Consider the following 13,757-nt stretch of genomic DNA (forward strand, 5'->3'; position numbering starts at 1 on the left):
TTAGGCAGGGTTAGGTGAGAACATTTTCTTCTTCTCTCTCTAAAAGGATCAGGCATATCAGTATAATGATTCTCCATAGGCAAATAAATTCACATCAATAGGTCGAGCAAATGGAAGGCAAACAAAACTCCAATTTGTTCAACCACTATTTAACTACGATAAACACTGCCAGTTATGTGGCAAGACTTGAAATATGCCAACAGAGGAGTAACGTTCAAAACTGCAAGTATCTTCTGAGTTCATTAACTTATGCTGAATACTATAAGAAAATACTAAAAAATAACTACTCAATGTATTTACTTCAATATTCTCTAGCCAAGAAAAGGCTGAAGTGTTTAACCGCGGCAGCTGTTGTTGTATTCTAAAATCAAGAGGCACTATACCCAAAAGTTTACAATTGCAATGTTAGATACCCCAAAAAATGAATGCACATCTGCATTGCTTATTTGCTTTTACTTTTTTACCACTAATAGGAAAAAAAAAATTAAAACAGCATGCTAGAAAACCATATTAGAAAATCCATCACATGCCAAAACCGATGAAGATACTTACTCTTTAGCAGCAAAAATCAAAGGTATCATAAGAAGACAACAAAACTGCAATTATAAATAGTCATCAAAGAATATTCAGCTATCTAAGAATTCCCTGTCATGCTATTCTGACGAGCACCTTATTCTTTTTGCCAGCAGATAAAAGGAGAACTTTCCCATCCACTATATCTGCTTCCTCGATCCTCTAATTTTCACTATCCACTCTGTTATTTTTCAAGTAAAGACCCCCTTGCTTCAACAAACGGTGCGCGGCAGATTTGCTCTCAAACAAACCAGAAGAGACCGAAAGATCTACCAATGACAAGTTCAAAACACTGTCATAAGCCAAAGAACAAAATGGTACACCCTCAGCTATTCCCTCGATAGTTTTCCAGTCCAACTTTGTCTCAGATCCCGACCGCAATGCTTCTGTAGCCTTAAGTGCCTCAGTCAAACCCTCCTTTCCGTGAACAAACCTTGTAACTTCCTCAGCAAGTTTGCGCTGAGCAGTATTAGGCACATAACCCGGTTTCTTCATCTCCCCTTCCAATGCAGCTATCTCCTCAATATCCAAAAACATGAGAATCTTCAAAAACCTAATAACATCTGCATCTGGAACCGTGAAACAAAAGAGGGAATGTAAGTCCGTAAGCGCCCTCCACCTGCAAGATCTTCCGAATCAACTCAGTCCCGACAGTTATATTCCCCCACTGATCACTCCCCCCAATCTGAACATTCACACCCTCATTCTGAAACAAGTACAAGAAATCATATCCCTGCAACAACTGGTAGGTGAGTTCAGTATAACTCATTCCTTGTTCAGATTCCAATCTCTTCCTAACACTCTCCTTAGCTATCATAGACCCAACCCTGGCATACTTACCAACATTCTTCAAAAATTCTAACAAACTAAACTCTTTCCACCAGTCATAGTTATTCAAAATCACAACATTAGAACCTTCCAAGTTCGAATTCAGAGAGTGACCTAGAATTTTTTTTATAGTTTGGGATATACCGACCTTGTTCCTCTCGAGTGTGGCGACGTCGAGCTCCGGCCGCTCCAGTGACTTGCCAGAGGGGTCGCCAACGCGGGCGGTGGCGCCGCCGATGAGGGCAACGGGTTGGTGGCCGCAGCGGCGGAACCAAGAGAAGACGATGATGCTGGGGAGGTTGCCGAGGTGGAGGCTCTCTGCAGTGGGGTCGAAGCCGCAGTAGACCTTCAAAGGTGGGGAATTAGCAGCGTCGGCGGAGGATGACGGCGATGGTGCTGCGGCGGATCTCAGGGCGGAGTCGTTGGTGGTGGAGTCGAGGAGGCCGCGCTCTTCGAGGACTTCGATGACGTTGCGGCGAAGTAGAGTTTGAGGTTGGTGTTGGAGAGTGCATTTGGTTCTGGTGAAATGGAGAGTGAGGGAAGGGTAAGAAGAAAAAGAGAAAGAGGGTTTGAATGGGAAAAAGGGAGAGTTTGGTGGTTGAGTGAGATAAGAAGAGGATGGTTCTTGTTGAAGCAGCGATGTAAGCCATTGCTGCTTCTCTCTGCCTTGCTTTCTCTCTCTACCTTCCCTTTGGGATGTTTTTGTAAATAATATTAATGGGATAATTTACATAATTACGCTTTCCACCTCTAAATTGTACATTATATGTAAATGAATCCCTTGTACTACATAAAATTATATATAGAAAAATCTAAATCAGTCCCTGATAATTATCTCAAAAGACAACGAAGTATTCGACAAAAAAAATATCTAACCCGATTTTTGAGCTTTATTTTTATAGAACTGATTAGTCTCTGTACCAAAAAAAAATGAATGTTGTTTTTTTTTCTACATAGGAACTAATCAATCAAAAAAAATATCAAAAATTGGGTTGAATGTTTTTTTTTAATCTCGTTGTCCTTTCAAGATAATTGCGAGAGGTCGGTTCACTCAATTATATATATTATTTGGTCCTTAAAACTTTAGATATGACATATGAGCCAATTTGTTGATTGGTTCCATAAAATTGATAATAAATTAATGAAAAAAATTAGTGTCAAGGATCATAAAAGACTAATTAATAAATCTGTAACTAAGTATTCTTAAAAAAGTATTCATAATTCAGCATTTAAAAGAGAAAAAAATTAAAAATAAGTAACTTTTTAGAAAAATAGATATTTAAAATTAATTAAATAATATTATTTAAATAAAAAATTGATTAAAGACAAAAAATTTAAAAGACAAGTAACATTTCTCTTAACAAAAGGACTAGTTATATCAAAATTATTAAAAAGAATTAAATAGATATTATATTTAAAAATTAATAAATAAGATATAAAATGATAAAATTATCATATTCTCTTTTTTTTTATTTTTAGTATATCTTCTTTATTTTTGTTTATTTCATTTTCTTGTGTACAGATGCCTTTGTTATTATTGGAGCTCTTCCAATGAGTTCTTCTCCGTCTCTAAGTTCCTCATGAATCCACTTTTTTAGGTGCACCATACAACTTTTGCTAAAATTACTAACTTTTTTTTATGTTATAGAATTTGATGGATTATGTGTTTTATGATTTGTTTGAATTGAATGAAGGTACTTAAGTTTACTTGTTTGTCTATGATGAACACAAAGAAGTATCACCAAAAATCTATATATGTTCTATATTAATTTTATTTTGTTATTGTAAAAAATAAATAATTTGTTTTGTTGAGTATATTATCCGTTTGCTTTGGTTACAAATTGAAACAGGTACTTAACTCAAAACCAAAGCAGAATTTAGCTAGTGTTCCAAAAAATTCCTTATGTCATGTGTTATGTTAGGAGAATTTAAAATTTTCAATCTCATATTCTGTATTTTACTTTTTTTTGTATCGATTATCTCTTATCCAAATTGAAAAATAATGTCTTACTCATGAAGTTTGTATAGTTTTGTACTTTATTTGATATGTATAGTGGATTGTAACTTCATGTTGAGTTTGAAGAACTAAAATATTTTAAGATGATGACTAAACTGTATTGGGATAAAAGCCAAATTGTATGTGTGATTTATTTTGATTAGTGTGCAGGAAATAATTTAATCACACTAGGCCCAAGAAACATAAATACAAAGTCCAAAAGAGGTTCAGCTTAAACAAAGTATTCACACCATTACTCTTGATCCAAAGATTGAATGGCTGAACTATAAGAAAGAAGGGAAGGAAGCAAATTGGCCCAAGATCAAACCTAAGCCCAAAATTAGTGGTCTATATCCAAATCCAATCTTTCAACTTAGTTTCTAACTAAGTGATTCAATTTTCATTTCATTTGAACCACACTACACCACTGAACCAAACTCTCTCTTCTCTCTCTTCTCTTTTCTTTCACATCACCCAGGTGAACTTTCTGAAATAAAAGAAAGAAAAAGAAAGCTCTGAGCTAGGGCAAAATTGAATAACAAAAAGCAAGTTTCCAAATTCAAGCAAACAAGAGAAAATCAAAGAGGCTAAAGAAAAAAGGCAAAATCAAATCAGAAGGACAAATCACAAAAAGGAGTTTTCACATTTGTGCTTCGTTGAAGGTTGCTGAAGAAATTCTCTACATTGAAGGTACCGATTTGAAAAAATGAAGTAAAGATCATGGAGCTCTATTGTGAATCAATGTTCAAGCATCTGACTTAAAGACAAAGCAAGAATGAAGGGTTCAAATTCAACAAGCAAGATGAAAAAGGTTGAAAGAGAAAATAGAAGGTATGGTTGCATGTATGGTTAAGTCACTACTTCTACCCTGTCTCTTCTCTGTCACGCCGCTGCTGCTTCTGATTTTGGGAGAAGAAGTCAAACAAGTGCTGAAGCAAGTTTCAAGCCTAGGAAGTTTCATTCCTCTATTAAAGGGGTGAACGGCCAAGGATTGGAGTAAGGAGTGAGAGCACAATGTTTGGGTTTCCATAGCTTAGTGAGCTAGTCATTCTTCTCCTTCATGGTTCTCATTGAATATATTGTTTTCTCAGTATAGTCTTTCTTTATTATCAATGGAAAAAGGAAATACTATGAGAATTGTATGAAAAAAGCCATTGAGTGGAAAAAGGTAAGAGAGTAAGACTTGGAGAAAAGCCTATGTTTACTTCAGAAATTCTTTGTAAATTTTTCTATTTTGTTGTCATGATCTTGAGGGGATTTTCTTACAAGTTGGGTTAGCACTTTGCTGTTGAAAGCTAGGGTAAATTCCTAGTCAAGTCTGATTTATATTAGAAACTGGATTTGTCCTAGATAGGATTGGTTAGAATCCTGGGGAGAATTGGTGAATGTAATCTTGTTGAAAGATAGTGAAATTTCGTCATTGTTGTGATGGAAACTGGATGTAGGCTGCATTGCACTGAGTAGTCGAACCAGGATATATGGCCACGTTCTTCTTCTTCTCTTCTCTATTTCTGGTTCTACACTTTAGGAGACAAAATAAAAGTATCTCCTGATTCTACTATCTAGCTATACTTCACTATGATACACCTTGCTCATAACTTTGTTTTGGCTCCTACCGTGTCAAGAGACAAAAACAAAAGGTCTCCTATTTCTTACTCAAAATATCTTAACAGAATCCTGGTTCGAAAGTAAAAATCAAAAGAGGCCAAAATTCAACCCTTCCTTCTCTTAGCCACTGATATCTATCAATTGGTATCAGAGCCTGGTCTCAAAGAGATCAAGCTTCACAGCTTGGAGAAAAGATTCGGATGGCAAACAACATGGGTTCTAACTCAATGGCATATACACTGACTGAAGGACAATCAAACAATAGACCTCCATTCTTCAACGGAAAAAACTACAACTATTGGAAAGAAAGAATAAAGATCTTTATTCAATCGGTGGATTACAACCTCTGTAAGATAATCATGAATGGTCCTCAAATTCCTACCAAAACTGGCGCTGATGGTGTTGTTACTCCCAAAGCCGAAGCATAGTGGAATGAAGATGACAAGAAAAAGGTATAACTCAATGCCAAGGCAGTCAACATACTAAATTGTGCAATCAGCTTCGAGGAATACCAGAAAATTTCAAGATGCAAAACAGCAAATAAAAGTTGGGATAAGCTCCAAGTTATACATGAGGGCACCACACAAGTAAAAGAAACAAGGATTGACATGCTGAGCAAAGAATATAAGATGTTTCCTATGAAGAAAGGAGAATTGATTGATGACATGTTTGAGAGGTTCTCTATCATCATTAATAGCTTGGATGCTATGGGAATTACTCATTCCAAACAAGTGCTAGTGAGGAAAGTCTTGAGAAGCTTGACTAAAGAGTAGAAAACTAAGACTATTGTCATCTCTTAAAGTAGCAACTTGAATCAAATGACCTATGATGAGCTGAGAGGAAAGTTACTAGCATATGAAATCGCTCACATAAAAAATGATACAAAAAAGAAAAGAGTGACTCTTAAATCTTGTACTGAATCATTGGATGATGAATCCAGTGACTGTTTATCAGATAACGAGATTGTGTTTTTTACTAGAAAACTTAGAAGGATGATGAGACTGAAAGGAAGAAGCAAAGGAGGCAACTCAAAAGATCCAAAGAAAGACATCAGCAAGGTCATTTGCTACAACTGCAGAGAAGCTGGACATTACAAAGATGACTGTCCCAAGCTGAAGAGAGAAGACAAGTCTCAAAAGGACAAGAATAGGGGACTTATGGCTTCTTGGGAAGATCTGGAGAATGACAGTGAAAACAATGAAGAGTCTAACAACAATTCTCAAGCATGCTTAATGGCCGACCACAGCACCAAAATGAGGTAATCTTTCTTGAACCCTCTAATGAAGAACTTCATCTTATGATTGATGACCTCACTGAGAAAATTAGAATTTTTTTTTAATCAATGTCATGAACTTGAATATGAAAATGACATCTTAAAAGGCTGAAAATGCTTACCTCAAAGAAAAATTAAAAGAAGCCGAAAGAAGCTGAAAATTCTGTTGATCTTGTTGAGAAAAACAAATGGCTTAGATTTGAAATTCAAAGTCTTGATGGAAAGCATTCTGTTGTTGCCTATTTAAATTGCATTGAAGAAAATGAAAGATTACAAAATGTGATTAAGGGATTAAATCAATACATAGCTAAATTTGTCCAAAGTTCTGAAAACTTGGACAAACTATTAGCTAGTCAAAGACCTTTATTTGTGAAGACTGGGTTGGGGTATCAAGAAAAAATCTAAATCTGTTTTTGAAAATTTATGCTTTAAAAATGAAGCCTCAACATCCAAAAATTAGGCTTTCAAAATTCTAATCACATTGAAAAATCAGCAAGCAAAAACTTTTGTCAAAAATGCAATTGGGTTGGTCAGTTACCTATTCAATGTTTTATTTTTGAAAGAAAAATTAGTGAAAAAGTTTACAAAGTGATTGGCAAGTACAATGCACTTGGACAACTAAGAAGGTTTAACATTAAAGGATCTAAAATGATTTGGATATCTAAAATCACTTAAGGTATTGTGCAGTTTTGCCTAACATCCAAGAAGAAGAATGACATGTGGTACTTGGATAGTGGATGCTCTAGGCACATGACCGGAAAGTCCACATTCTTTATCAAGCTTGACAAATACGATGGAGACTTTGTGACTTTCAGTGAAAATGGAAAGGGAAAGATTGTGGCCATAGGTAAGGTTGGTAAGATCGAGTTTCTCCACTTTCATTAAAGATATATTCTTAGTTGAGGGTTTGAAACACAACCTTCTAAGCATTAGCCAATTGTGTGATTTAGGATATTTGGTCATTTTCAAAAAGTTGGAATGTTTGGCTGTTTGTGAAAATTATGGTGAAATTTTGTTTGTAGCTAAAAGATACAATAATGTATATGGACTCACCTTAGAAGAACTAAAAGAATAAAATGTAGCTTGTTTTACTTCCATTGAATCTGAAAAATGGTTATGGCATAAGAAATTAGGACATACTAGCATGTTTCAAATTTCTAAGCTTATGAAAAAGAATTTGGTTAGAGGTCATAGAAAAATCAAATTTGACAAAGACATCACTTGTGATCCTTGTCAATTAGGCAAATAAACTAAAAGTTCTTTTAAATCCAAGGATGACATCTCAACCAAAAGACTATTAGAAATACTACATATTAATCTTTTTGGTCCTACTAAGACTCAAAGTCTAGGTGATAAATATTATGGTTCAGTGGTAGTTGATGACTATACTAGGTTTGGATGGATTCTTTTCTTAACTCATAAGAATGATGCCTTCTTTGCCTTTTCAACCCTATGCAAAAAGATTCAAGATGAAAAAGATTCAAAAATTGTTTCAATAAGAAGTGACCATGGAAAGGAATTTGAAAATCAAGAATTTGAATCCTTTTGTGATGAATATGGAATTAATCATAATTTTTCATGTCCTAGAACACCTCAATACTTTGTGAAAATGAAATTCCAAAATTTTTATGGGCTGAAGCAGTAAACAATGCATGTTATATTTTAAATCGAACAATCATTCAAAAAATTTTAAAGAAGACACCATATGAGCTTTGGAAAGGAACTCCACCCAATCTTAAGTATTTTTATGCTTTTGGATGCAAATGCTTTGTTTTAAACACTAAAGACAATCTTAGAAAATTTAATCCAAAATCTTATGAAGACATTTTTGTTGGATATTTGATGAGCGGATAATTTATACGCTTTTTGGCATTGTTTTTAGTATGTTTTTAGTATATTTTAATTAGTTTTTATTATATTTTTATTAGTTTTTAAATAAAAATCACTCTTCTGGACTTTACTATGAGTTTGTGTGTTTTTCTATAATTTCAGGTATTTTCTGGCTGAAATTGAGGGACTTGAGCAAAAATCTGATTCAGAGGCTGAAAAAGGACTGCAGATGCTGTTAGATTCTGACCTCCCTGCACTTAAAGTGGATTTTCTGAAGCTACAGAAGCCCAATTGGCGTGATCTCAATTGCGTTAGAAAGTAGACATCCTGGGCTTTCCAGAAATATATAATAGTCCATACTTTGCCCGAGATTTGATGGCCCAAACAGGCGTTCCAAGTCAGCTCAAGAATTCTGGCGTTTAACTCCAAAACTGGCACAAAAGCTGGAGTTAAACGCCCAAACTGGCACAAAAGCTGGCGTTTAACTCCAAGAAAAGTATCTACACATGGAAGCTTCAATTCTCAGCCCAAGCACACACCAAGTGGGCCCGGAAGAAGATTTCTGCATTAATTACCTATTTTTGTAACTCTAGGCTACTAGTTCTCTATAAATAGGACCTTTTGCTATTGTATTTCACACACTTGATATACTTTAATAGATCTTTTCATGTTTGGGGGCTGGCCTCACGGCCATGCCTAGACCTTGTTCTTATGTATTTTCAATGGTGGAGTTTCTACACACCATAGATTAAGGTGTGGAGCTCTGCTGTTCCTCGTGAATTAATGCAATTACTATTGTTTTTCTATTCAATTCACGCCTACTTCTTCTCTAAGATATCACTTGTTATTCAACTTGATGAATGTGATGATCCATGACACTCATCATCATTCTCACCTATGAACGTGTGCCTGACAACCACCTCCGTTCTACCTTCGATTGAGTGTGTATCTCTTGGGTTTCTAATCTAAGATTGGAACCTTCGTGGTATAGGCTAGAATTAATGGCAGCCATTCCTGAAATTCGGAAAGTCTAAACCTTGTCTGTGGTATTCCGAGTAGGATCTGGGAAGGGATGACTGTGACGAGCTTCAAACTCGCGATTGTGGGGCATGTGACAGACGCAAAAGGATCAATGGATCCTATTCCGACATGATCGAGAACCGACAGCTGATTAGCCGATGTTGTGATAGAGCATCAGGACCATTTTCACTGAGAGGACGGGATGTAGCCATTGACAACAGTGATGCCCAACATAAAGCTTGCCATGGAAAGGAGTATGAATGATTGGAAGAAGGCAATAGGAAAGCAGAGGTTCAAGGGGAACAAAGCATCTTCATACGCTTATCTGAAATCCACCAATAAATTACATAAGTATCTCTATATTTATTTTATGTTAATTTCATCTTTTAATTATCAATCCTTCATCACCAATTGAATCTGCCTGACTGAGATTTACAAGATGACCATAGCTTGCTTCAAGCCGACAATCTCCGTGGGATCGACCCTTACTCACGTAAGGTTTATTACTTGGACGACCCAGTGCACTTGCTGGTTAGTTGTGTGGAATTGTGACAAAGTGTGATTCACGTTTGAGAGCTCCAAGTCTTTGGCGCCGTTGCCGGGGATTGTTCGAGTTTGGACAACTGACGGTTAATCTTGTTGCTTAGATTAGGTATTTTTCAGAATTTTTAAGAATGAATTCTAGAGTTTTAAGGTGATGTTCCTAGCATCACAAAAGCTGATTGATTCTCATCAATTTAGCTGCTGAATATAATGTCCTGCTGAAGCTTGGCCAAACATGTCTAATCTTTTTAGACTGAAGCTTTAGACTAACATTGCATGATTCCTAGAATTCTTATTAAAAGTTTTGATTCTCTTTATTTTCTTTTCTATATAATTTTCAAAAATAAAAAAAATTTTAAAATCATAAAAACCAAAAATATTTTATGTTTCTTGTTTGAGTCTATTGTCTAATTTTAAGTTTGATGTCAATTGCATGTTTCTGTTCTTCTTGCATTTTTCGAATTCATGCATGTTCTTCATTATTCTTCAAGTTGTTCTTGATGATTTCATTGCTCTGATCTTTAAATTCTCTTGTTTTGTGTGTTTTGTTGTTTTTCATATGCAATTTTACATTGTTATAGTCCTTAGTATACAAACATTTAAGTTTGGTGTCTTGCATGCATTGTTTATTTTATCTTAGTTGCATTTTTTATTATTTCTCATCATAAAAAATTCAAAAAATATTTTTAAACTATGTCTTTTCAAGTCAATAATACAGAAAATTGAAGATTCAGAACATTCAGCAGAGGAATCAAACAGAAAAAGCTGGGCGTTCAAAACGCCCAATGAAGAAGGAAAACTGGCATTTAAACGCCAGCCAGGGTACCTGGCTGGGTGTTTAACGCCCAAAAAGGTAGAGATTTGGGCGTTAAATGCCAGAATGGGCACCATTCTGGGCGTTTAACGCCAGGATGACACTAGAGGGAAGATTTTGTTTTTAATTCACATTTTTTCAAGTTTTCATAATTTTTCAAAATCAAATCTTTTTCAATTCATATCTTTTCAATCATATCTCTTTCAAAATCAATTTCTTTCCATTTTATATTTATTTTTACCATTTTCAAAAATCCTTGCTTCAATTCAAGATTTACTTCAAAAATTTTCAAGTTGTTACTTGCCTATTAAGAAAGGATCAAATTTTAAATTTTAGAATCATATTTTTTAATTTCTTGTTAGTCAAGTAATCAACTTTAGTTTTAAAACTTTCTCTTTTTTTAATTTGATTTTCAATCATATCTTTTCAAACATATCTTTTCAATCACATCTTTTTTAAAATTAATTTTTTCAATCATATCTTTTTCTAATTTCAAAATCTTTTTCAAAAATCACTTTATTTCTTTCCCAATCTTAGTTTTTGAAAATTTCAATCAAATTTTCAAATTTCTTTTTAAAATCTTTTAATTAATTTCGAAAATTTCTTCCCCTCTTCTCACATCCTTCTATTTAAGGGACTAACACTCCTCATCAAGGTGCAATTTGAACTCTATCCCTCTTGATAAGTTCGACTTCCCTCTTCTCCACCTCCTCCTTCTATTCTTCTTTTCCTCTGACACCTCAAGGAATCTCTATACTGTGACATAGAGGATTCCATACTTTCTTGTTCTCTTCTCTTTCATATGAGCAGGAACAAAGATAAAGGCATACTTGTTCTAGCTGATCCTGAACCTGAAAGGACCTTGAAGAGAAAGCTAAGAGAAGCTAAAGAACAATTCTCTTTAGAGGGCCTAACAGAACTCCTCAAAGAAGAAGAACCCATGGCAGCCGAAAACAACAACAATGCCAACAATGCAAGGAAGGTGCTTGGTGACTTTACTGCACCTACTCCTGATTTCTATGGGAGAAGCATCTCTATCCCTGCCATTGGAGCAAACAACTTTGAGCTTAAGCCTCAATTAGTTTCTCTAATGCAACAGAATTGCAAGTTTCATGGACTTCCATTAGAAGATCCTCATCAGTTCTTAGCTGAGTTCTTGCAAATCTGTGACACTGTCAAGACTAATGGGGTTGACCCTGAAGTCTACAGACTTATGCTTTTTCCTTTTGCTGTAAGAGACAGAGCTAGGACATGGTTGGATTCACAACCTAAAGAAAGCATGAACTCTTGAAAAAAGCTAGTCAATGCCTTCTTGGCAAAGTTCTTTCCACCTCAAAAATTGAGCAAGCTTAGAGTGGAAGTCCAAACCTTTAGACAGAAGGATGGTGAGTCCTTCTATGAAGCTTGGGAGAGATACAAGCAATTGATCAGAAGGTGCCCTTCTGACATGCTTTCAGAATGGAGCATCATAGGAATCTTCTATGATGGTCTGTCTGAACTATCCAAGATGTCATTGGATAGCTCTGCTGGAGGATCTCTTCATCTGAAGAAGACGCCTGCAGAAGCTCAAGAACTCATTGAAATGGTTGCAAATAACCAATTCATGTACACTTCTGAAAGGAATCCTGTGAATAATGGGATAGCTTAGAAGAAAATAGTTCTTGAGATTGATACTCTGAATGCCATATTGGCTCAGAATAAAATATTGACCTAACAAGTCAATATGATTTCTCAGAGTCTGTCTGGAATGCAAGCAGCAACAGGCAATGCTAAGGAAGCTTCCTCTGAAGAAGAAGCTTATGATCTTGAGAACCCAGCAATGGAAGAGGTGAATTACATGGGAGAATCCTATGGAAACATCTATAACCCTTCATGGAAAAATCATCCAAATCTCTCATGGAAGGATCAACAGAGACTTCAACAAGGTTTCAACAACAATAATGGTGGAAGAAACAGGTTTAGCAATAGCAAGCCCTTTCCATCATCTTCTCAGCAACAGACAGAGAATTCTAAACAGAGCCCCTCTGACTTAACAACTATTGTCTCTGATCTAATCAAAACCACTCAAAGTTTCATGACTGAAACAAGATCCTCCATTAGAAATTTGGAGGCACAATTGGATCAGCTGAGTAAGAAAATTACTGAACTACCTCCTAGTACTCTCCCAAGCAATATAGAAGAGAATCCAAAAAGAGAGTGCAAGGCCATAACCACATCTCACATGGCCGAACATGGAGAGGAGGAAGAGGCAATGATCCCCACTGAGGAAGACCTCAATGGACGCCCACTGACCTCCATGGAGTTCCCTAATGAGGAACCATGGGAATCTGAGGCTCACACTGAGACCATAGAGATTCCATTAAATTTACTTTTGCCATTCATGAGCTCTGATGAGTATTCTTCCTCTGAAGAGGATGAAGATGTCACTGAAGAGCAAGTTGCTAAGTACCTTGGAGCAATCATGAAGCTAAATACCAAGTTATTTGGTAATGAGACTTGGGAGAATGAACCTCCATTGCTCACCAAAGAACTGGATGACTTGACTAGGCAGAGATTACCTTTGAAGAGACAAGATCCTAGAAAATTCTCAATCCCTTGTACCATAGGCACCATGACCTTTGAGAAGGCTCTATGCGACCTAGGGTCAAGCATAAACCTTATGCCTCTCTCTGTAATGGAGAAGCTAGGGATCATTGAGGTACAAGCTGCAAGAATCTCACTAGAGATAGCAGACAATTCAAAGAAACAGGCTTATGGACTGTTAGAGGATGTCTTAGTAAATGTTGAAGACCATTACATCCCTGCTGATTTCATAGTCCTAGAGACTGGGAAGTATATGGATGAATCCATCATCCTTGGCAGACCCTTCCTAGCCACAGCAAAGGCTATGATTGATGTTGACAGAGAAGAATTGATCATTCAAGTGAATGAAGACTCCCTTATGTTTAAAGCTCAAGGATATCCCTCTGTAACCATAGAGAGGAAGCATGAAGAGCTTCTCTCAATACAGAGTCAAACAGAGCCCCCACAGTCAAACTCTAAGTTTGGTGTTGGGAGGCCACAACCAAACTCTAAGTTTGGTGTTGAATCCCCACATTCAAACTCTAAGTTTGGTGTTAGGAGGTTCCAACATTGCTCTGAACATCTGTGAGGCTCCATGAGAGCCACTGTCAAGCTATTGACATTAAAGAAGCGCTTGTTGGGAGGCAACCTAATTTTTACCTATCTATGTTAAATTTCTATTTTCTATTGTTATTTTATGTTTTCTGTAG

At 36.0% G+C, this 13,757-nt stretch overlaps 1 non-coding gene and 2 pseudogenes across 1 annotated transcript; 1 reads left to right on the forward strand and 2 right to left on the reverse strand.

The window, feature by feature from the left end:
- Positions 1-524: 524 nt before the first annotated feature.
- Positions 525-2,066, reverse strand: LOC107609635 (tyrosine--tRNA ligase, chloroplastic/mitochondrial pseudogene; annotated as a pseudogene).
- A 3,139-nt stretch (positions 2,067-5,205) lies between these two features.
- LOC148550552 (uncharacterized) lies at positions 5,206-6,267 on the forward strand (annotated as a pseudogene).
- Positions 6,268-11,830: 5,563 nt separating this feature from the next.
- LOC148550553 (small nucleolar RNA R71) lies at positions 11,831-11,938 on the reverse strand. Its single transcript, XR_015892600.1, has one exon. It is a non-coding gene; the product is annotated as a small nucleolar RNA R71 (small nucleolar RNA).
- Positions 11,939-13,757: the final 1,819 nt, after the last annotated feature.

This window comes from Arachis ipaensis, chromosome B7 (genome assembly GCF_059453495.1).
Source record: "Arachis ipaensis isolate K30076 ecotype BB chromosome B7, ASM5945349v1, whole genome shotgun sequence".
Classification (NCBI taxonomy): Eukaryota; Viridiplantae; Streptophyta; class Magnoliopsida; order Fabales; family Fabaceae; genus Arachis; species Arachis ipaensis.